Here is a 25,145-nt window from a genome sequence, read left to right as displayed (position 1 = left end):
TCGAATGGAAAAAGGTGGTAAGATTGGTTAAATAGTTGTTCAGTCTCTCACAGATGTCATCAGGATAGGTACCCGACGCACAGTGTTGCCGCTTCCATACAAATGTGGACAAAAATAGAAGGCGTTGACCTAGGTTGAAGAATTTTTGCACAAGTACTTATGAGGGCACAGGAATGAAAATTATCAATTTTGGTCCATATCGGTTCAGATTTGGATATAGCCCCCATATATATCTTTTCCCGATTTTGCTATAACTCGGTCAATTTTAATCGAATATCCTTCAAAGTTAATACGTGATATTTTCTTAGGCTCGCCAATTTCACCAATTTTCGTAAAAGTCGGTTCAAGTTTGGATATAGCTCCTATATACAGTTGCGTTCAAAATAATAGGAGCGCCCATACAAAAAAAGAAATATGTCAAAAAATAAGGTTAAACTTACCCATTTTGGTTTATTTTAAATTTGTTTAACATTGTTGACATCCCAACAGTTAATTCATCAGCAGTAATCTGACAATCTGCTTTAAATTATTTACTGTTTACACCAACTTTATAAATCGTGTTTAAAGTTTTTGTTCAAAAAAATAGGAGTGTGGAAGAAAAAGGACGATAAAAATAGTTTTAAGTTGAATTTAGGATCAAAATTGTCAATATTTTAGTTAAATCCAATAGATTTTATGAGATTTGATTGTTGTTTGAAAACAAAAATCCTTTGGAGTTAGCCAAAAACAGGTGATTGTCCTTGCACAAATTTTTTCCATAAATTGAGCACTTATTGGGCAACTCAATGGATTTTATAGACAAAAGCTTTAACGATTAGATTTGTTTGATGCTATGGATGTTATCTCTAACAATATATAATGATTGGTATCCCATAAATTTGTGTATTTTGATCCTTGATCCAATTTTAAGACAGTTTACATTAGCCCTTAAGGTAAGGATTGTCCAAAAAAGCGTATCTATAAGGAATTTATTCCCCAACCAAATAATATTTGGAAGTCCTTTGGGTGCTAACCTTGTATATGCAATCAATTTCGCTTCCATTCAAAAAATGTTTAAAATGTGAACGGTTGAAATGTACTTTGAACCATTTAGTGATAGGCAGGCTGGGATTGCACTATGGTTGGTATATGCCGTAATATATTTTTCAATATAAACTTACGTTTTTCACTCAAAAATACTTCATTTAGGTTAGTTTCATTAGAAAACTGTTTATTATACGATTCAAAACCTAATAAAAATAATCTTAGGCCAACTTCAAAAGTTTGCCTTTAAAGTTTCCTTCTCAACAAAGCGTTTTGGAAAATGTCTCATATGTGCCAATCATCCAATTATTCAAAAATGAACCATATAATCAATTCTGCGTGCAGTTATGATGCTAAGGACCTCAAAACATCACTTAATCGAGAAATTAATGCCTTATAGATACGCTTTTTTAACCGATCCTTACGTAAAGAGTTAATGGAAACCGGCTTTAACTTGGCTCAAGGATAAAAATACACTAATTCCCGGGATACCGATCATTATATATTGTTCGAGATAACAGCCAGAGCTTAAAAAAACTCTAATCACTAAAGTTCTGTCTACAAAACCGATTGAGTTACCTAATAAGTGCTCAATTTATGGAAAAAATCGGTGCAAGGGCAATCACCTGTTTTTAGGCTACCTCCATAAAATCTATTGGATTTACTACTTTCAACTAAAATATAGACAATTTTGATCTTGAACTCAACTAAAAATATTTTTATTGTCCTTTTTCTTCCGTACTCCTATTTTTTTGAACAACAAATTTGAAGGCGATTTATAATGTTGGTGTAAACAGTAAATAATTTAAAACAGATTACTACATTTCTGCTGATGAATTAACTGTTGGGATGTCAGCAATGTTAAATAAATTCAAAATAAACCAAAATGGGTAAGTTTAACCATGTTTATTCAACCATTCCCTTGGTGTGAATGAGCACTCCTATTATTTTGAACACAGCTGTATATCTTGTGCAATCGCTCAATTTTTGATGAATAGTCTTCAAATTTAACATTGGACTTTTTCCCAGGCCCCCTGTTCAGTTTTACCGATTTTGATTTGATTTCGCAAAAATCGGTACAGATTTGGATATAGCCTCCATATATATCTTTCACCGAGTTTGCTTTAAATAGGTAATTTTTTGAAAAATAACCTTCAAATTTAACATGGAATGATTTCTTAGGTCTGTGCCCTCATAAGTACTTGTGCAAACATTCATCAACCCAGGTCAACGGTAAAACTGAACAGGGGCCTGAGGAATCCCATGTTAAATTTGAAGGCTATTCATCAAAAATTGAGCGAATTATAGCAAAATCGGGGAAAGATATATGTATATAGGGGCTATATCCAAATCTGAACCAAATTTTTGCTAAAATCGGTGAAACTACTCAGGAGGAGGAAAAAATATCACATATTAAATTTGAAGGCCATTCGATTAAAATTGACCGAGTTATAGCAAAATCGGGGAAAGTTATATATAGGGGCTATATCTGAATCTGAACCGATTGTTGTTGTAGCTACTCAGGGGCCTAAGAAAAGAACACATACTAAATTTGAAGGCTATTCGAATCAAAATTGAACGAGTTGTAGTAAAATCGGGAAAAGATATATATGGGGGCAATTTAAAATCTGAACCGATATATCTCAGAAGGTTGCAGGGATGGGCAGAAAATTTCACACATTTTGATTTAGAAGACAATATAGAAATTATATATCGAAAACCAAGGATGAATTGATTACTAACCCTAAAGCCTTTTACGGATTTATTAAATCAAAGCGCCAGTCGCGCACATTACCAAAAATCCTAAAATTTAAAACCATTGTTGCAGAGGATGACATCGCCATTTCAAATACGTTTGCATCATTTTTTAAAACTACCTACTCAAACAAATCTTATAAAAATGAAGTTGCATATCCATACCCCTTACCAGAATTTACATCAATAAATCTTCCCTTATTAACCATTTCCGAAGTATTGTCCAATCTAAAATCTCTAAAAAATACAACAAGCTCAGGTCCCGATGGAATACCTGCTTGCATTCTGAAAAACTGTGCCGAAAATCTTGCACTTCCTCTTTGTGAAATGTTCAATAAATCGATTCACACAGGTTATTTTCCCTTATTGTGGAAACAATCATTTATTGTTCCTTTATATAAATCAGGTAGTAGAACTGAAGTTTCTAATTACAGAGGCATTGCTAAATTGAACACAATCCCAAAATTGTTTGAAAAGATGGTTACTAAACTAATGTCCTTTCAAGTTTCTTCTATTCTGTCAAATCGTCAACATGGTTTCCGGAAAAGTCGGTCTACCATAACAAATTTGCTTGAGCTTACTTCAATTCTAAATGAAGCCTTCAGAAATAGTTGCCAAACAGATTGTATTTACACCGATTTTAGTAAGGCTTTTGACAAAGTAAATCATGAAATACTGTTAAGCAAATTAAAATCTATTGGGTTTTCAAATTCATTATTGAAATGGATTAAATCTTATCTATGTGATAGAGAGCAAATGGTTAAATTTGGTGCTGCAATCTCCAATAAAATAAATGTCACATCTGGGGTTCCACAAGGGAGCCATCTTGGACCGGTATTATTTACATTGTTTATAAATGACCTGCCAAATGTTATACAAAACTCTAATGTTCTTATGTTTGCCGACGATGTCAAAATATTCAGCTCTTTTAGTGATGCATCGAGTCAATATCTTCTTCAATCTGATTTAGACCGTTTTTGCCGTTGGTGCAATACAAATTTGTTAGAGCTAAACGTCCTTAAATGCAAACATATGTCATTCTATAGACTAAAGAAAATTTACACTCGTTATTATTTAAATGAGCAGAATGTTGAACATGTTGACTCTATTAATGATTTGGGAATACTTTTAAATAATCGTCTCAATTTCAAACAACACATATCTATAATTACAAATAAAGCTTATAAAAATCTGGGATTTATCATGAGATGGAGTAAATAATTCACAGACCCGTTGGTAACAAAACAACTGTATATATCATTTGTTCGCTCCACGTTAGATTATGGTTCTATTATATGGGATCCAGTCTATTCTATCCAAACAAAAGCTCTTGAATCAGTTCAAAAACAATTCCTCTTATTTTGTCTTAGGGACCATTGCTGGAACATTCAAACCTTACCGTCGTACAAATACAGGTTAAATTTAATAAAATTACCTACACTAAAAAGTCGTCGAACAATGCTAAATGTTACATTTATTTTAAACGTTATTCAAGGAAAACTATTTTCTGATTATATTCTCCAAAACCTTTATTTTAACGTTCCATTTAGGCCAACACGCAACTATCAACTATTACATGTACCTTATTATAGGTCAAATTATGCAAATAATGACCCACTACGCCGTCTACTCTTGGAATTTAACAAATTTAGTAACATGATTGATGTCTCTGAAAGTCGAGAATCGGTAAAGAGAAAAATTATACTTTCCCTAAACAGTTAATCTATTTATATAAAAACACTGTACATATGTATTATAATATATTTTAGTCTGTAAGGATTATATGAATCTATAGACTTAAGAAATAAAAAAAAAAAAATTTTTGAATTTTTTTACAAATTTAAATTTTGATTTCTTGATAACGGTACATTGCCCATGTGCAGTTAATGTCAACTTTTTGTACTAAAACATTATTTTTATAGTCAACTCATCAAATCCCCATCCAAAACTTTTAGTATTATCAAAAAAATTTTCAGAAAATGTTATTTTAAATGTCGTCTAATTTTCATATGATTATCGCCTTAGATCACTCGGAACGTCCTTTCCTCTACCCGAACATCAGAAGGATTGGGCAGTTCTCTGAAGCGGTGATTGGTGAACTCTCTGAAACCCGGCCAAATAGCTTTCTTATGATTGGCGAATGTGCGGCGTTCAGAGGTAATAAAATCGGGTGGTCTGCTAATGGAGACAATTATGGGGAGATGGTCTGATCCAAGTAACGTAATTTGTCAGACCAGGTGTCACGATGGTTATGTCTGGCGACCTGTGACACTCTCCTCTAATTCTGGTAGGGTCGTCCTCATTGACCGTGCAAAACGTAGAGCTGTCAATCTACTCAGCCAGCGTTGTACCGCTCTGGTCGTTTCCGAGGGCCGAATGCCACATTTCATGATGCTATTAAATTCCCCCAGGACCAGACAATTATGACCTTAGAAAAGCAGGCTAATGTTAGGCACGTAATCTGAGATACAGCTATTTCTCGGCGGGATGTATACGTTCAGCAACTCTATCTCGGCAGTTCCACACCTGACTGCTACCCCCATACGTTCCATGTACGGGTCATTAGAGACAGGCTCAAGCGAGATAGGTCTGTATTGGACAGACTGGTGCAATAGGAAAGCTAATCCCCCACCTCCCACTTCTGGTGCGATCTTTCCTTAGCACATTGTAACCATCACAATGTTGTAAGCTACAGTTGTTGTTGAGCTTGGTTTCTTGCACCGCAGCGACCTTGATGTTCTTCCGACACATGAAATCTACTATTTCCTCGATCTTACCTCGGAGTCTATTGCAATTAAATTGCAAAAAGGATGCATTCTCTGGGATTGGGACAACAACGGCTGGTGTTAAAGGCTGCGTGTGCGGTTGTTGTCGAGGGGACAGCGGGGGAGTTTCGTAGTCAGACGACGAGGGTGTTTCGTAATCCGACGACGACTCACTGGGGACTGTGTTCACGCAGCATGCAGCAACACAGTCCCTGTCGTAGTCCCTCACGTGGACAAGTCCAGAGCAACCCCTTAGATGCACCCACTCCTGACATCTATTGCATCTCACCGAAGGTTGGATGTGGGTGAAGATGCGGATGTGACAAACTGAGCACAGATATATTGGTCCTGGGTTTTCCTCCGTCCCAGCACGGACCAAAAGAATTCGTAGCAGGCATTCCGGGATATGCTGCTCCCAACAAAGAAAAACGAAACAAATACAAACATATGTACACTGAGGTGGCAGCCGCTGGCCGGAACGATGATTTTGTGTTGTTCCGGGTCAATCCGGTACGAAAGAACCCGCTCTTGTTCCTCTGGTGACCCGCAGGGTTAACCCCAGCAATGATGCTTGGTTACGGTCTGATATAGTGAAATCGGCTCAATCTCTAAGAGACCTTGCATATATAGAATTGCGTAAGCGTCCAAATGATGATAGCAGGCGTATTTTTCGCATTTATAGGAACCGTTGTAAAGCGGTTATACGTAATAAAAGAAGGAAATTTTATAATAAATTCTTTGGTCGCATGGATAATAGCCAGTTATTGAAATCCCTTCGGTCGTTTGGATGCATGGATGATTGTAGTGACTCTCCATCTATTGATATAAATGTTGTTAATATTTATTTTTGTAATGTGGTTCTCTTAGGTGTGAATCTTTCGAATGTTTGTGGGCGGTTGGGTTGCGTTTCTGGTGGTGATGAGGGTGGTTTCCGGTTCTATTGTATTTTTATGGATGATGTTGTGAGCGCTTTCCGTGAAGTCAGATCTGAAGCAGTTGGTGTTGTTGGTATCCCTATTAACAGACTGCTTCAACGAACGGTCAACGGTAGTTGACGTTGTTAGTAAGATAAAGTGTTTAGGTGTTATTGTAGACATTAGGTTGGAATTTGAGTCGCACATTGATAAGCAGTTGTCGCGGGTGAGGTTCCAGCATTCGCCGATTATACTGTTTACAGTCGAATATACCCTTACATGTCCGGAGAAGAGTTGCATTGTCTTTTTTAATGTCGCAGGTGAATTATTGTCTTGAGGTAATTTCGGGTACGTCTTGTGCCAAATTCAACGTGTCCGTAGGAAAGTGAATTCGATTGTACGGTATGTGTGTGGTTTACGTAGGCGGGAACACGTTTCCCAGTTTGTGGAACATTTTCTGGGTTTGCCTTTCGACAAATATGACATTTTATGGATTCTTCAGTGTCATTACCGAATTATGTGCAATTTCAGCCCGCCGCTTCGGTGTAAATTTGTGTTTTGTAGGTCGTCTCGGAATCCTCAATTTTCATATCCAAGATTTTCCTCGTCTATTTGTGAGAAATCGTTTGTAATGAGAGCTGCAAGGATATGGAATACGCTGCGCAGGTCTTTGCGTAATGTTGCCTTCTCTGCCTTCGACTTTTAATTGCGTTGCATAGAGTATCTCCGTAGTGGTATATAAGTTTTTGCCTATGTTTATGAGTGTTGCTAATTTGTTGGTCATTTGTTTTTATTACGATTTTTAATATATTTTTCCTTTGTAATTCCTCTTAGTTTATTCTTAAATGTTATATTTATTTTTCTTTCTTCTTCTTCTGCAATCAATTTTTGTTAGACTCTAAGTTCATTCTGCTCGGGTTTGGAGTGAATTTTAGATATGGCGTTTTTTATTGGTTTCTGCTTTTACTTCCCCTCTGCTTTTCTATTCCAGATGCTGGTAAAATGTGAGGAATTGGAATGCCTTTTTCACGACTCCGTTGAACTGCATCCGGATGTTGTTAAAATGTGACAAATGGATGTGATTGCATCCAAATGCGGTTAAAATGTGAGGAATGGAGTGCCTTTTTCACGATTCCGTTTTAACTCCATCAAAACAAGCCGTGAAAGAATATTTTGCTGGGTAGCAATAAAAGGCATGAATTCTATATGAAAGATGCTGGTGGTGGTTGTAGAAGCATAAAACGTACGTAGAAGCTGGGTTGGCAGTCGTTGGCCGAACACATTGGTTTTGGGTCAATCCGGTACGAAAGAACCCGCTGCCATGAATTGATGAGAAGATGTTTTGTACACTCCTGGTTTGAGAGATAGCCTATTGTCTGTTCGAAAGCTTACAAAAGCTGGATTAGTGGTCAGTTTCGTAAACAATACAGCGATTATTAAGAAAGAAGAAGAAAAAATTGCAGATGCGTATTTGAGATAAAACCTTTACGAACTTTCCTTAAGCCTTATTTCAGGTTCGACTATGTTATGTAGCACGAACCATGTTACACTGTAGCACAAACGTTTAGGTCATATAGGAAAATCAGTAATGGGAAATGAAAGTGTAAATACAAAGGACTTAAGTTTTTGTGACATTTGTGTCGAAGCGAAACAATGTCGAGAGCCATTTAGTGGGACCAGACAGCAATCGATAAGAATACTAGAAAGAATTCACTCTGACGTGCGGTCCTATAACACCTATGTTGGCGTGATACCACTGACCGTCGATAGCTCAGGGATGAAAAGAGAAGAAATATAAAAACAAACCACGAGTGTATAAGTTTCAAATATATTTTCGGTTTATTGGTGGTATAGGGTTTCTGCGAACGAGAAACATTACCTTTTGTATGACTCGACAACGAAATGATTGCAATAGGAGTGTGACTCCTTCGAAAGTTAAAAAGCAAGTGTCGTTGCAGGTGGGCAGAATAACGTTCACAAGGCCGTGACATCAACTACGACCGCAGCATTGGAAAGCGCCCCTCTGCATCCGAACTATGCGAATAAGCTTTCCAGGAGAGGTAGTAGAAAAGAGCGAACTCTCTCCTACAATCCGAACTAGGCGAATAAGGCTCCTGGAAGAAGTGCAGAGAAGATTTCCCCATAGAGCTCGAAAGAGCGGCCAATTAACGTAGTTAATTGTAATGCTGGGAAGGGGAGACAATGTATCGAACATATACATTGGCGTAACCAATATATTGAACTTATACATTTGCCGCCCACCTTGACGCGCTATCTGCAAGGCAACAGGGTTAGACTAATTCGCGAGCAAACTTAAACTAGAGTTAGTAGTGGCATGTGTTTCAAGTTAGAGGTACGCAAATCAAGTTTCTATTGAGCATGGTCAAATAATGTGCAAGATTTTCAAATGCAATTAAACTACGATTTAGTTAAAAGTGTTCGCTTTGATCGACTATGTGCTATATAATTTTACTACGAGGTATTGGGCCTGTGAGAATATAACCGAATATAGTTTTCTGAGCCACCAGCGAATTCGAAACGATGTGAGGCGACTCAGGCGACAAAATTTTGGAGTAGAGATCAGCGCCCAATAACAAATCAATTGGCTTGTCTTCGAATGTATCTGCTAATTCGTAGTGAGACAATTTAGTACGCAGATTCGAAATGGAAGGCAACGACAAGAAGTTTTTCGAGATGTTAGGTGAGACTAACACATCAGCATGTAGGATACTTTCCGAATTCTGAGGGGACGATAAAGTCAAATAACAAATTTCTTTTGAATTGCTATTACTATTTACGCCAGACAGAGTGGTGTTAGTTGGGCGAGAAGAAATGCCTATTGTTTTTTGTAGTCTCTTTGTGATTATAGAGACTTCCGACGAAGGATCAATTATGGCTCGAACAGCATAATTTCTGTGATTGTGTACGATGTTAACGATGGCAGTTCCCAAGAGCACATCTCTATTTCGTGTTGTGTGCAGAACTTGCTGGTTGACGAAACGAGATTTAGAATTTTGATTGGAATATAAGCGACTAGAGGTGGATTTCAGTGGAATAGAAGAATTGGATGAAGGAGAAATCAACGAGTTTGTCGAAGTGTTACGATTTTTGCTACGATGGAGTAGCGTGTGATGCCTACCTTTACAGACCGAACAATCGTGTTTGCTATTGCATTTTTTAACTTGGTGTCCATTCGAAAGACAGTTAATGCAAAGGCGATGTTTTTTAACAAACGAAAACTTGTTCTCAAACGAAATTTTTTGAAAGCGAGAACAGTGTCGAAGCAGATGTCCGTGATTTGGGCACATCACACAAGCATGATTCAACGAAGATTTCAGTTTAGATGAGCTAGTTGTAGAATTTGAACGACTAATTGCTGTTTTTGAGGAGATCGATGAGCGAGATTTTGAAAGACTAATTGACGAATTTGATGAGATGCATGTACTAGTTTTTTATTTTGGACCACTAATTGGTGAAGATGATTTTGGCGGAGATCGACATTTTTGCGAATATGATGTTTTGGAAGTTTCCATAGCAGTAAAGTTTTCAAGACACAACAAAGTTTGTATTCTATCTGTTAGGAACGAATCTAATTGATTCCATGTCGAAAGAGACGACTTCTCTTTGACACTTTGTTCCCACAGAGCGATTGTCTGTTTAGGAAGACGTTGTATGCAAATATAAACAAGAATTGGATCCCAATGATCCGTTACAACATCATAAACAGACATAGCGGAAATACAACTATTTATTCCGCGCTGGAGAGCTTTTAGGCCAGAGATCGATTCCTTTTCTATGGCGGGAAGACCGAAAAGAAGATTGATGTGACTATGCACGAGGATACGTTTATTATCATACGCATCCGTCAATGCCTTCCAAGCCAATTTAAAACTACAATGGGTGAGTGGAAATTTCGAAACAATTTCCCGAGCCTCACCGCTGGTGAACTAAGTGACACAATCTTTCAATGTCGCTTAATCGAGAATTTTTGATGAAAGTTGTGCTAAAAAGATAGGAGGCAAGACTAAATTGTGAGAAGGTGGATCGACCGGAGTGAAACTACTAAGTGGATTTGGCTGGGTGGAAATAGATGCGAGTGATTCGCTTGTATTCAAAGGAGGCGCTTGATTTTGTTTACAAACATTGGAAACAGAAGGTATTGTGTTCGAACTAGTGGATGGTGGAGCAGATGCACTGGAATTCCTCCGAAGGTGAGAGGTGTTGAGGAAACATTGGTGGATTGTTGGGAGGGGTTGGTCCATTCAAAGATGGAGAAGACTTGGACGATTTTAGCTCGTCTAGCTTCTGGTTTATTGCCGAAAGGCAATGTTGATAAGCCCGAAAGGAGCTGTCGTATTTACCCTCGACGACATTTTTGTCAGAGGGTTGAGGACTCTGTGATGTCGCCAGATGGTCAAGACACTTCTGATGAGTGCTTTGGAATGTTGTCCATAGCTGAGAAAGCTCGGAACCGTGTATTTCGAGACTAAATACGGTGTGCTTCTCAGAATTTATACGATCGAAAAACGAGTCATATTTAACAAGACCGTCGGCAGCTCGAATGAAACGCACGAGGGGATTTATGGACATGATTTCAACGAATAAGAGAATGGGGACGAAAGAGGGAAACGAATCAGTTCCAAAAAGGTATGTGGGCTCAGAAGTTTAGGACAAGACTAACGAGTCCAAGCGTCGCAAATTTAGAAAAGCGATAACTATGGAAATACTTGAAGCGAAATTCAAACTATAGAAAATGCGAATCCTACTAATTGGGGAAAGAAAAAACCAAAGAAGTACAAACGAGTGTGAATACTCAACCAATGAAAGGGTCGAAAACTATTCTAATTTGCGACAATGAAATATAAAATGCAAAATTCCACCAGTATAGTACGTGAGTTGACAGCAAAGTTGCAGGAAGGATAAGAAATTGAACACAAGTACCGCACTGGGACAATTTGCCGACTAGAGAATATAGAAATTATCGATATTGTTTCTTAAAGAATTGAAGAATAACGACAGATATGTAATTCGAAAGGAGAATTTAGAGCAAGAAACAAAAAAAACAAGAAGAAAATTTCCAAAAAATTTAAATTTTTTTTTTTCAAACCTAGCTTGAAGGGTGTAGGGTACAATGAACAAGACGTCAAAAAAGCCAAACAAATTTCAAGAACGAGATATTTAAACAAAAGCAGCGGGTAAAAATCGAAAAATGATTAAATTGGTGGATTTTTTAAAGTTATTTGCTTTGACCAATGATAAAATGTACCAGTACCGACCAGATATCTTCAATAAGCCAGAGGCAAAAGCGAGCCACTTAGGTACAATCAAATGTTTTTGGTTGTCGAGTAGTTTAATAGCGAGTGTGTTTGCCACACGAGTATTTTTACCACACAACAAAAAGCATTTGATGATTTTACGGCCGTTGCTTGAGCATTAGAGGGTGGAATGAGTGTAAAACGAATTTTGACTTGTGTGCAAAACTCACAAGTGCTCTCTTGATCGTAGGTGAGTGGCACAACATACTCACGAAGAATGTGGGTGAAAAGAATGAGGATTGTGTTTTGTCACAAAACTTTTGTGTGCCTTTGTATTACAAAGTTTGTATGTTGTGTGTTTTTGTACGTGCTTTTGTTTTGTTTGTAATATTGTGCGTGCTTTTGTTTATGCTTTACATCAGCGCCAACCATAGGATGGGGTATGTTACTTGTTGCTTGGGTATACTCATTATCTATCTCATAATATAATCGATTGAGTGACAATAGTTGTTTGTTGTGCAATGAGTAAGAAGGTAAGGCATAAAATGTTAGCGAGTGCGCAAAACGACATAGCAAAGCATACACGAGTGTCTATGAGTATGTATTTAAAGAGAACTTGTTTTTTGGGTGGCAATCAATACGTAGGCTTGTTTTTAAGCAAATGGCTCATGAGTGGCAAATTGCATTTCTCTGGTACCGACTGTAGGGTACACGATTTGTAGATGCAAGATTTTTTTCAAAAACGACTAATTTGTATAAACAATATAGATAAATAATATCGATATTATTTGTAATTCAATTCAACCAAATTTTATATAATTATATTTATAAACTGCATAAAATGCCGAAAGTAGGGTGCCTTAACCGAAGATAAACAACAACAAATGGTATTTTAGCACCACACGAAGTAAAAAGCAAAAAAATCTAATCGAAAATATTCAACAAAAAATATAAGAAAAAATAAATATTTTGAGACGATATGTCCCACTGTGCGAGTGTCGACTACGAATACCTCACAAAAGATAGTAAAACACAAGCAGAGAAATGGCTATGCGTGGGCAGCGAAGCTCCCACTCAAGTACCGACGCTACAAACGACCAAACAGTGATCGACAGAATTTTGTTGGTATGTTTACAATGTAATCTAACCGACGCTTTATAATTGTGCGTGGAAAGATGTACGTTGTTATTGCAATTAGAATGCTAATTCTCAAATAGGAATATCAATACTTCCAGGAGAATAAAAACGAATGCGTTTGGTTGGTGAAGAACGAACTATACAACAAATAAACCAAACGACCGTATGACTGTAGCAATGTGTGTTTTTTTTTTTTTTTTTTTTTTTTTTTATCGATCGTTCCCAACGCCACACTTTCCCGCCCCTGCCGACCGAGAGGGCCACCTCCCCTTAACGTAGGGAGCGCGTACACCTCATATTCCGGAATATGGGGGGTTAGTAGACTAGGGAAAACCAGCTACAGCAAAACAACAGCCGGTTATAAAATTACATTTTAAAGACAAACACATCAAAAAATAAACAGGTCAAATCTAACATATTGTCTGGCAACTGTTACAACAATACTAAGAACGTAAGATAAAGTTTTTTATGACATGCAGAGGTTCGGATAAAGAAATCCTATTATATAACTTGTTATATTCATCACATAAAGATCGGAGTGGATTACTTATTTCATAATTAGATTTCGCTAACGTTAATTTTAGTGGTATGTAGTTTCGAGTACTACGTAAAGGTACATTAAAATTTATTTCGCCAATTAAAAACTGTGATTCAATTTGTCCACGCAAGAGTTTAATAATGAATACAGATCTGAGCATTAAACGTCTTTTCTCCAATGTTGGAAGGTCAATTAACTTTAGACGGTTTTCGTATGGTGGAAGAGATTCAGTTGAGCTCCACCCTAAACCTCTAAGAGCAAACAAAAGAAATTGAACCTGTACTGATTCTATCTTATCAGAATCACATTTGTAAAAAGGACTCCAAAGTACACAACCGTATTCTAATGTTGGTCGAACAAGGCTAATGAACAAGCGTTTGGTCACGTATGGATCGTCAAATTCCTTAGACCAGCGTTTTATAAAGCCCAGTAATGACTTGGCTTTATTAACACAAGACTCTATATGTAAGTTGAAACGCAATTTACTGTCTAAAATAACTCCAAGATCTACAAACGAATCTACATTATCCAATTTGTGCGAACCTATGAAGTAATCGCAAGAATCAGGACGAGATCTATAAAATGATAATTTTTTACATTTTTTTAAGTTTAATGACATACCGTTGACACTACACCAATTGGAAAGAGAATATAAGTCTTGTTGCAGATTAATTGATTGATTATAAGAATCATGATTGCTAAACAGTTTAACATCATCAGCAAACATTAATACTTTAGAGCAACGAATAACAGATGGAAGGTCATTTAAGTAAAGTACAAAAAGTAATGGACCTAAATGGCTACCTTGAGGAACACCAGAATGCACAGTTATATTTTTTGATAAAATATCATTAAAAGAAACCCTTTGGGTACGGTCCTGTAAATAAGAACGTATCCATGACAAGAGTATTGATGGGAAACCCATAGAATCAAGCTTATATATTAACAATTCGTGTACAACGGTGTCAAAGGCCTTACTGAAATCTGTGTATATAACGTCAGTTTGACATTTATTTACGAATCCACTGTGAACGTGACATGTAAGTTCCAATAAATTTGTCAAGGTAGACCTACCCTTAACGAAACCATGTTGATAAGGTGATATTATAGATCTAGCGAAATGAGTTATTCGGCGTGAAACCAGAAGCTCAAAAAGTTTAGGAATTGCACTTAGTTTTGCAATACCTCTATAGTTTTCAATCACACATCTACTATCAGATTTATGCAAAGGAATAATAAAGCTAGATCTCCAGACAAGGGGGAAATATCCCAATGTCAACGAGTCGTTGAAAATATTTGTTAGGGGACGATAAAGTTCATATGCACATGATTTTAAAATAGAAGTCGGTACACCATCTGGACCTGGTGAGTTTGAATATTTCAATGACAATAAACCATTTAATACTTCATCCTCAGTGAGAATAATGCGAGGAAACTGGTTAAGTTTATGAATAGTATAAGGGTAATTAAGGGAGTTAGTTGAAAATTTGGAGTAGGTACTTTGAAAAAAGTCAGCAAACATATTCGCAATGTCGTTAGGGTCACATGATTCTCTACAACCAAGTCTCATGCTACTAGGAAATTCACGTACTTTTCTTTTAGAGTTTACGAATTTATAAAAGTTTTTGGGATTCCTATGAAAATTATTTCGCATCTTTATTAAGTAATTTGAATAACACCTTGAATTTTCTCTATTGAACGCATTTCTAGCTTTTGCATAGTTGGTAAAATTTAAAGTGGAATTGCATCTTTTAAATTTTTTATACATTCTACTTTTCATATTGCGTAAACTCCTGAGATGTGGAGTAAACCAAGCAGGACCCATTTCTGAGCACATCTTTAAGAGAGGGACTGATACTGTCAATGCATCATTAAGTACTTTATAAAAATTTGAAATACTGGAATCAATGTTTCCTTGAGGTAACCAACTATTATTTGATAAGATAGAACGCAGTAGGACCACATTAGTTTTACCAAAATTTAGTTTACTTGACTTAGTTTGCGGTAAAGTTTTAGTAGTTGAAATATTATTGAGTTCAAGAGTTACCATAAGGGTGGGATGATAAATATCTTCAGGTTCTGAGAATGGAGGACTTGCACATACAGAAGAGTTTATGGTTGAAGAAAACACTAAGTCTAAAATTTTGCCTTTAGAATTATAGATATTATTTATTTGATAGAGACATTGATCAAAAATATTTTCCCAGAAGGATAACATGTCTGTAGACAGTTCTGTTGCTGAAACAGGTACATAATCCACAGTGTTGTCGCCTGAGACCCATGTTAAGTTTGGTAAATTAAAATCACCAAGACAAATCAATTCAGAATTTGCTGAATGCCGTAAAGAAACTTCTTTTATTAATTCGGAATGTTTAAGATAAATGTCTATGTTTGAGTTTGGAGCAATGTAGGAGCACGTTATAATAAAGGATTGATTTAAATATTTTATTTTAACACACACAAATTCAATATAAGGGTATTCAGTAAGTATAATTCGCTCTGAGGCAATGGAATTATGAACTGCAATGAATACTCCTCCACCAATTTTGTTTAGTCTATCTTTTCTGTATACTTGGTATTGATCTGACAAAATCTCAGTGTCACGAATACCTGGTTTCAGCCAAGTTTCTGTAAAAACTAGGATTTTGAGATCACAACCAAAAGATTTTAAGTAAATATTATTAAGTTTAGTATTTAGACCTCTAACATTTTGGTAAAGTATGGATAGCGAACTTATTGGTTTTTTGAAACAGACACGACTGAAGGAATAACTACAGGATTAATAGTATTAGATTTCTCTCTGTATATATATTCTTTAACTAGTGTACTTTCTGGCCAAAATGATTCATTTAATATAACATTAAAGAACTCATGAGGCACAGTTAATTTGAAAGATGATATGACACGTGGCCTTGACGAATTATATTTCATAATTTTACAGTCAGTGTCACGTATGTTATTCAATCTAGCTTTTATGTAATTATAAATGTTATCTACAGTCGTATTAGGATGTAATCTAGAAATAAAAATATTTTTTCTGGGAGGAATTACGATTAGTTCATTACTACCCCCGGACCATGAAGGATTGGAATTTAAAGATGACTCAGTTTCCTGAACTTGAGGTGTAATTGGAACAGAAGCATTAACATTCGAACAGGGTGTATTAACAGTAACTACAGGAACAGCATTAGTAAGAGAGCATATTTGTAACATTTCTGAAGAAGGCGTTTCAGTTGTCGAGTTTCCTTTTGAACTTGAAACGATTGGAAGTGATGAACGCTGCCCCGGAAGGGCCAGGCTATTTTCCGAAGGTAAGGTCTCAACAGACTTGCGTGGCGGAACCACAGCTGGTGAATTAAGGCTAATTAAATTATCACCAGGAACAATAGTTGAGATTTTTTTACGTTTCGGAGAGCCATCAGCGAAATCAAAATTTTTAAACATTTTTTCAAAAATTTCAAGCGTAGAAAAAACGACTTCAAAATCCTTCCTCATGGCAGCAAGCTCCATTTTAGATTCCCTGAAAAGACGGTAAAAATCTACTTCCAGAGACCTGCAATTGGCACATGCCCAACGAAATCCATTATTGCGGTCAGTAATGACATCAAAATGCTTGCCGGTAAAACCCAAGCATTTCAAATGTTCATGCTTCTCACATAACCAACAAGTCAACAAACGTTCTTTCAAACTTGTAACTTTACAGTCTTTATTTAAACAATCCATTATTACTGGTTATGCCTAAAAGTATGCTATACCAGATGCCAATAAAAAGTTGTAAAAAATTTAATGTTAGTTAATTTTAAAACCGCCTAAAAGTATGCGCTAAATCTTAGTCTAATAAAATATTACGAATAAATAAAAACGCAAGACAGAAAAATAGCAAATGTCAAAAATAGAACAAAAACAAAATAATCACCAAGAAACACTGAGATAGACACAAATTCAAACTCACTTATCTGTTTAAACTAATATGTTATAAAACAGAACTTCACTGATCACTAAAGCGAATAATTCTATATTTTTATTATTTCAGTAAATCACACACGAAAACAACACTGAAACTAATAAAATTTTATAATAAATTATCCACTTTGCAGAACACAAAAATAACACAACTAAACACAACAAGAGTTGCCAGATCTTTTTTGTTATTGCAAATTTGCCAATGCAAATTCTCAACTAAAGGGTTTCGTTAGAAAAGACCTTGGGGAATAACAACAACAATAACAACTAATAATAGAGATCGATAGTGTAAATTGGGTTAGAAACGAGATTTCAAAAATAGCAAAGTACTTGGAATGCGATGTTATTTCTCACTGCTGGCTGGGGATATCCACAAGAAAGCGGGGTGTCTATGAAGTCTTTGAGTGAGAAATAAAACGAACGAAACGTATAGCGGATAATTGTAGTGAAATTGTTGTAATTATTTCTCTGAAAGGGTTCTGCCTTAGAAAACAGAACCAAACGAGAAAAGTAGAAAACAACAAATTCAAAGGAACAGCACTGCTAGAACTGATCTCTGAAAAGATCAACGACAAATGGAAATTTGTTTATAGTGTTTTATTTTCGAAAATAGAACCGAAATAATAAAGGGACAACAACAAATTGAAATAAGCAGCACTGTTGGCGAGGATCACTACAATTACTGCTACGACTAAGTGAGTGGACTGTATATGATTTGAAGCAATGGACAATTTTACAAGGCGACCAATGCGCGATGTAGCGAACAATTTTAAACCGAAAAAATGTATTTTTTCGTGCGACTTGGAATTCAAAAACAACAACACTCGCGGGTTTGCTCAATTTTTGCACAGAAACTGATTTACGTACCTGTGTTTTGTTGATGGTAATGAGAGATGATGACGATAGCAAATTGTTGTAAGGACAACAACAACGAATTTAAGTATCCAAGATTCTTCTCTCCTTAAACAAATGTAATTTGTTCAGCGGGCAACAACAAATGGCTTCGACTGGAACAGATCCGGCTCGACTGGATCAAAATGTTGGCGTGATACCACTGACCGTCGATAGCTCAGGGATGAAAAGAGAAGAAATATAAAAACAAACCACGAGTGTATAAGTTTCAAATATATTTTCGGTTTATTGGTGGTATAGGGTTTCTGCGAACGAGAAACATTACCTTTTGTATGACTCGACAACGAAATGATTGCAATAGGAGTGTGACTCCTTCGAAAGTTAAAAAGCAAGTGTCGTTGCAGGTGGGCAGAATAACGTTCACAAGGCCGTGACATCAACTACGACCGCAGCATTGGAAAGCGCCCCTCTGCATCCGAACTATGCGAATAAGCTTTCCAGGAGAGGTAGTAGAAAAGAGCGAACTCTCTCCTACAATCCGAACTAGGCGAACAAGGCTCCTGGAAGAAGTGCAGAGAAGATTTCCCCATAGAGCTCGAAAGAGCGGCCAATTAACGTAGTTAATTGTAATGCTGGGAAGGGGAGACAATGTATCGAACATATACATTGGCGTAACCAATATATTGAACTTATACAACCTACATCATGAGATGTCTGCAACTATTTCCTTTCTTTCATAGACGATTATTCTCACTTCGCAATGATATTTTGTATAAAGAGGAAATCTCAGGTTTTTGAGAAGTTTAAAGAATATGAGGTCACAGCTATGTTGCCTCAGTTTAAAATTGCAAAGCTAACAATTGATCAGGGCACAGTATATTTATCTACAGACCAGAGGAAATGGTACAAGGAAAAGGGTATCCAGGTAGAACCAGTAATTGCCTATACGACCCAACAGAATGTGGTTTCCGGAAGATTTAACCGCACTGTGACTGCTGCTAGATTCTGGTAGTCCAAAATATTTATGGAGTGAGACTGCACTCTCAGCTGTACACATTTTAAATAGATGTCCTACCCGAGCTCTTGATGGAAAATTAACTCGTGCAGAAATATGGTACAATGGGAAATCGTGATTAGAAAAAATAAAAGTTTTTGGTGTAAAGCATATATATGGATCCCAGATGAAAAAAAGGAAATTAGATCCAAAGGTCAAGAAAACGGTAATGATTGGTTATGCACCTTAGGGTTACCGTGGGATGTTGAAAACAGGAAAGTTGTGTTGGCACGTGACGTCAAACCTACAAACGAAAGGCAAATGTCTGACAGTTCTGATGAAGATGAAGAACAAGGGGTATAATACGCAGTGGAAGAATAATTTGTTTGCCAGCAAAACTATTCTATTATATAAGGGCTTCAATGCAGCAAAAAACACGTAACAATGTCCCAGAAAACTTTAAAGATATTTTTGAACGAGAAGATACATACTAATGGCTGTAGAGGACGAGCTTAATTCTATGAAGAAAAATATAGTTTAGAAAATCGTTCCCGCTCCTCGTAGCTCAAAGTTATTGACGACAAAGTGGCTCTTCCGAATAAAAGAATATGAAAACGGAAACACAGCGAAGTATAAAGCTAGGTTGGTTGTGAGAGGATAGCCACAAAAGTATGGAGTAGACTACAGTGATCAGGGACGTACGCAGGATTTCATTTCGGGGGGGGGGGCCCAACTTGACCAAAAATCATAAAAAATTCGAATGTTGTGTAGCGTTACGTAAAGCTATTTTAATGGGTTATGGCCACTTATAAGAATCAGAAAATCCATTTTCATGCAGTTTTTATAAGAAATCTATTAAACCTTGAGTTACCTTCTATTTTTTTTTTTGAAAAATCTTTCTGACAAATACCCACGTATAAAGCACTGTTTTTACTAAAGCAGTTTGCGGTACCCACTGTAGTTTGAAAAAGAGTAAACCGATCAGCATATATTTTTGTGGGATCATTACGAACTTAATAATCCTGTCCTTTATCGAAACGGAATTAAAAAAAAAAATAAATTTTTAAACATTTTGAACAGTTAAAATCAAAATTTCGATTTTAACAAAAAAAAAAAACTGTAAAAAAATGATATTTTTGTCGGACTCCGTCAGCAGTTATTTCAGGACTCTCTCGGTTAATCACATGCTTTATGTGTATAATAGTCCCACAAAAACATATAAAGACCGGAGCATCTGTTTTCGAGCACCGCTTTCAAAAGTGCCTCTTCGAGGAAAAGACGTTTTTAGATTCTATGCCACGGTGCTCTTGAATCAAGTTTAAATGGAAGGTGCTTACACCTCAGAAGTTTTTGCGGATTCTGAAACTACAATGTTCATAGATGAGAAAAATCAAAAAACAAAAAAAAAAAAATCTTTTTTTTTTATTTTTGCCTTATTAAGGCGAAGGCCATTTATAGTGATATTTAATTAATTCTCTTTCGAGTTGAGCTGTTAGGCCTTTAGAGATACATTGAAAAATTAGGAGTCTACCGAAGTCCCACGCATCCAACCATTACACTACGTTTCACGGGTGGTAAATCCGATCTTCAGGTGTATTAGGATGTTGTTTTTGTGGCAGACGAAGGCAAAGCTTGGTAACTGGTATATATATCGAACTTCATTAGATAAATGTATATGCGAAATTATGTCAGTTAATTGAAACTCCAAACTTTTCCTATAGTCCTGCTTGGTAATCCCATTTTTCAATGTTCACAAATACTATGGTAAGTTTTATTCCTACATCATTAGTAATTGCTCTTCTATATCAGAAGATTTTATTTTTTGATCATCAATTATTGTCTACTAAAGTTTTGACAAGTTGATGGTGGCTTAGAACGCTAAGACGCCGGCAACCTTGACACTCAGTTGTCGGAGACCCAGGTTCGAATCCCAGCCTGGCTCATGCTGAAATTATTTTTTATTTTTGCCTTATTAAGGCGAAGGCCATTTATAGTGATATTTAATTAATTCTCTTTCGAGTTGAGCTGTTAGGCCTTTAGAGATACATTGAAAAATTAGGAGTCTACCGAAGTCCCACGCATCCAACCATTACACTACGTTTCACGGGTGGTAAATCCGATCTTCAGGTGTATTAGGATGTTGTTTTTGTGGCAGACGAAGGCAAAGCTTGGTAACTGGTATATATATCGAACTTCATTAGATAAATGTATATGTGAAATTATGTCAGTTAATTGAAACTCCAAACTTTTCCTATAGTCCTGCTTGGTAATCCCATTTTTCAATGTTCACAAATACTATGGTAAGTTTTATTCCTACATCATTAGTAATTGCTCTTCTATATCAGAAGATTTTATTTTTTGATCATCAATTATTGTCTACTAAAGTTTTGACAAGTTGATGGTGGCTTAGAACGCTAAGACGCCGAAAATAATTGATGATCAAAAAATAAAATCTTCTGATATAGAAGATCAATTACTAATGATGTAGGAATAAAACTTACCATAGTATTTGTGAACATTGTAAAATGGGATTACCAAGCAGGACTATAGGAAAAGTTTGGAGTTTCAATTAACTGACATAATTTCGCATATACATTTATCTAATGAAGTTCGATATATATACCAGTTACCAAGCTTTGCCTTCGTCTGCCACAAAAACAACATCCTAATACACCTGAAGATCGGATTTACCACCCGTGAAACGTAGTGTAATGGTTGGATGCGTGGGACTTCGGTAGACTCCTAATTTTTCAATGTATCTCTAAAGGCCTAACAGCTCAACTCGAAAGAGAATTAATTAAATATCACTATAAATGGCCTTCGCCTTAATAAGGCAAAAATAAAAAATAATTTCAGCATGAGCCAGGCTGGGATTCGAACCTGGGTCTCCGACAACTGAGTGTCAAGGTTGCCGGCGTCTTAGCGTTCTAAGCCACCATCAACTTGTCAAAACTTTAGTAGACAATAATTGATGATCAAAAAATAAAATCTTCTGATATAGAAGAGCAATTACTAATGATGTAGGAATAAAACTTACCATAGTATTTGTGAACATTGAAAAATGGGATTACCAAGCAGGACTATAGGAAAAGTTTGGAGTTTCAATTAACTGACATAATTTCGCATATACATTTATCTAATGAAGTTCGATATATATACCAGTTACCAAGCTTTGCCTTCGTCTGCCACAAAAACAACATCCTAATACACCTGAAGATCGGATTTACCACCCGTGAAACGTAGTGTAATGGTTGGATGCGTGGGACTTCGGTAGACTCCTAATTTTTCAATGTATCTCTAAAGGCCTAACAGCTCAACTCGAAAGAGAATTAATTAAAAAAAAAATCGCCGGAGCGCTTTTTAAATAGCGATTCAAGTTGACATTTTTAGGGGTTGTTTAGGTTTTTGCAATTTTGCCTGCAAACTGCAAGTCCTATCAAAATGGGAATAAAGAAAATGTTGTAGCTATCAAAATTCTCTACAAGATTGACTTTAATGATATTTTCGTAGGTTTTACAACGTTTGAGATATAGAAGTTGAAATTGGGACATTCAATACCGTCTCCTTATAAAATAATGTCATGACTGCAATTTCCCAACTTAAACTTATATATCTAAAAAATGGTACTACCTAGAAAAAATTACATAAGTCAGTCTTGTACAGAATTTTCACAGCTATAAGATTTTCCCATGCCGATAAGACTTGCCGTATTCAAGCAAAATCGCGAAACGCTAACAAAAAAAAAACCTAAAAATGTAAACTGAGCTTCTTTATCTCAAAAATGGTACAGCCTGAGAACAAATCATAAACATCAATCCTGTAGAGAATTTTCATAGCTACAAAATTTTTGTTAGCTCCATTTCGATTGGACTTGCGGTTTCCAAGCAAAATCTTGAAAACCTAAAAATTTGAATTTTGACCGCAATTTATTTAAAAATCCCTACGGCGATTTTTTCTTGTTTTTGGATTTTTCTCATCTATGAACATTGCTGTTTCAGAATTCACAAAAACTTCCCCTGTGTAAGCGGTTTTCATTAAAATTTAGTTAAGGCGCACCCTTCATGACATTGTTTTATAAAGGGGCGATACAGTCAGTGCATTGTCCCAATTTGAACATCAATATCTCAAAAATGGTAAAACCTACGAAAATACCGTACGGATCAATCTTGTAGAGAATTTTCATAGCTACAACATTTTCTTCAGTCTCATTTTGATAGGACTTGCGGTTTCTAAGCAAAATCGTGAAAACTTAAACAACCCCTAAAAATGTCAACTTGCATCGCGATTTATCCGGCGATTTTTTTTTTGTTTTTTGATTTTTCTCAACTATGAACATTGTAGTTTCAGAATCCGCAAAAACTTCCCAGGTGAAGCACATTCCATTTAAATTTGATTCAAGAGCACCGTGATGCTACATACAAAGCTCGAAAGCTCATATCTCGGTAAATTTTTGTCCGATGGACTGGAGATTTTGGCACATATTCTAGTCTACATGTACTTAAAAATGAGCCAAAAAAATTTAGATTTTTCGAATTTTATATGAAATATTGGTACATAGTATATAAATTCAATAGAATGAATTCATAATATTTAGGATACAATTTTAAATATTTGCAGAGTAGGATATTTAGAATTGAAGATAGGCAATATCGAGCCACGTTGGTAAAGTTTTTAATCATACAGGTCCACGTTATGGTTTATCGCAGAATTTTATAACCACAAAGAATTGCCGTTGTCGTTGCTATAGCAAGATTTTCATTGTTTCGATGATTTTAGCTTAATTTTTAAGAATATCGTCTGTCTTTGTCGTTGATATGTTTCCAAATGAACGCATTAAGAAAAATTTAACAGATTTGGAGATATGGTGCGAAATGTATACAAAGTATGGAATTTTTAGATATATTATAACATTTGAGGCAATAAATGTAGTTTTTCCAGTTCATTATTTGTCCAGAGATATAGCCCCGAGTTGCTTTAAAAAGTCAATATTTAACAATGCTTAGATGAGGCCATAAAATCCAAGCTGGATCTGACTCAACAAAACGCAACTAGAGCTGTTATATTTTGGGTCTGTACTTTCACAAAATCCTCACTTCGAATTGTTTGCACAAGATTACCTTAAAAATGTTGCACAGGCTGGGGGTGAAAAATTCTTTTTTGGCGATGAATGTCGATTAAAATAATATGATGAACCCGGAAGGACAGTTTTGCCATAGGTCAAACTTCTGAGTTATAGCGAAATGAATTCTTCCTTGGCAAACTATACATACCTACATGACAAAAAACCTAGCGAAATTTTAGCACTCCATAACTCAGAAATTTGACCTATGGCAAAACTGTCCTGGTTTTAATGTCGGAATATCCGGTTCAAAATCTGAGGTAACCGGATCTATCAAGAAAATTTGTTATTAACGTGTTCATCATTACAAGAGCTATTTGTGGTAAATATTTTAAAAGCACCCCAGATGTCAACATAAGCAATAACCAATTGTTATGTCTACATATCTATACATAACCAATAACGAATATGCAGAAAAACAAAACATAGTTTAATTCTGAACCAAGTCCGAATAAATGCCAAAAATGGCAATGAAAACGGGACAAAATCGATTAGTTGCCCCCTGTGCCCCCCCCCCCCCCTGCGTACGTCCCTGACAGTGATACCCATGCACCTGTTGCAAAGTTGGCCACGCTTCGAATAGCCCTAGCGGTGGGAATACACCACGGATATTTCTTTCAGCAGTTGGACGTGAAAACAGCATTTCTCCATGGAAATTTAAATGAGAACATATACATGGATCTACATGATGGTGTTAATTGCAAAAGGAGTCTTTGCTGCAAGCTTGAAAAATCTCTTTAAGGACTAAAGCAAGCATTCAGACCACATCTCTAGGTTTTTTACGTTCGAAACATGACTACTGCCTCTATATGAAGATTAATAAGAAAACG

At 36.1% G+C, this 25,145-nt stretch overlaps 1 protein-coding gene and 1 long non-coding RNA gene across 5 annotated transcripts in view; one reads left to right on the top strand and one right to left on the bottom strand.

Moving 5' to 3' along the window:
* The window catches only part of Nipped-B (Nipped-B cohesin loading factor), a 512,008-nt gene that overhangs the window by 129,340 nt on the left and 357,523 nt on the right, over positions 1-25,145 (bottom strand). The gene's annotated exons all lie outside the window — the stretch shown is intronic.
* LOC141394390 (uncharacterized) lies at positions 2,683-20,256 on the top strand. Its single transcript, XR_012410395.1, has 2 exons — positions 2,683-13,030; positions 17,526-20,256. It is a non-coding gene; the product is annotated as an uncharacterized lncRNA (long non-coding RNA).

The sequence above is a fragment of the Musca autumnalis genome, unplaced genomic scaffold (assembly GCF_047663935.1).
Source record: "Musca autumnalis isolate F117 unplaced genomic scaffold, ASM4766393v1 scaffold_2, whole genome shotgun sequence".
NCBI lineage: Eukaryota > Metazoa > Arthropoda > Insecta > Diptera > Muscidae > Musca > Musca autumnalis.
Note: the sequence above shows the minus strand (reverse complement) of the source record. Positions and strands in the feature narration are given on the sequence as shown.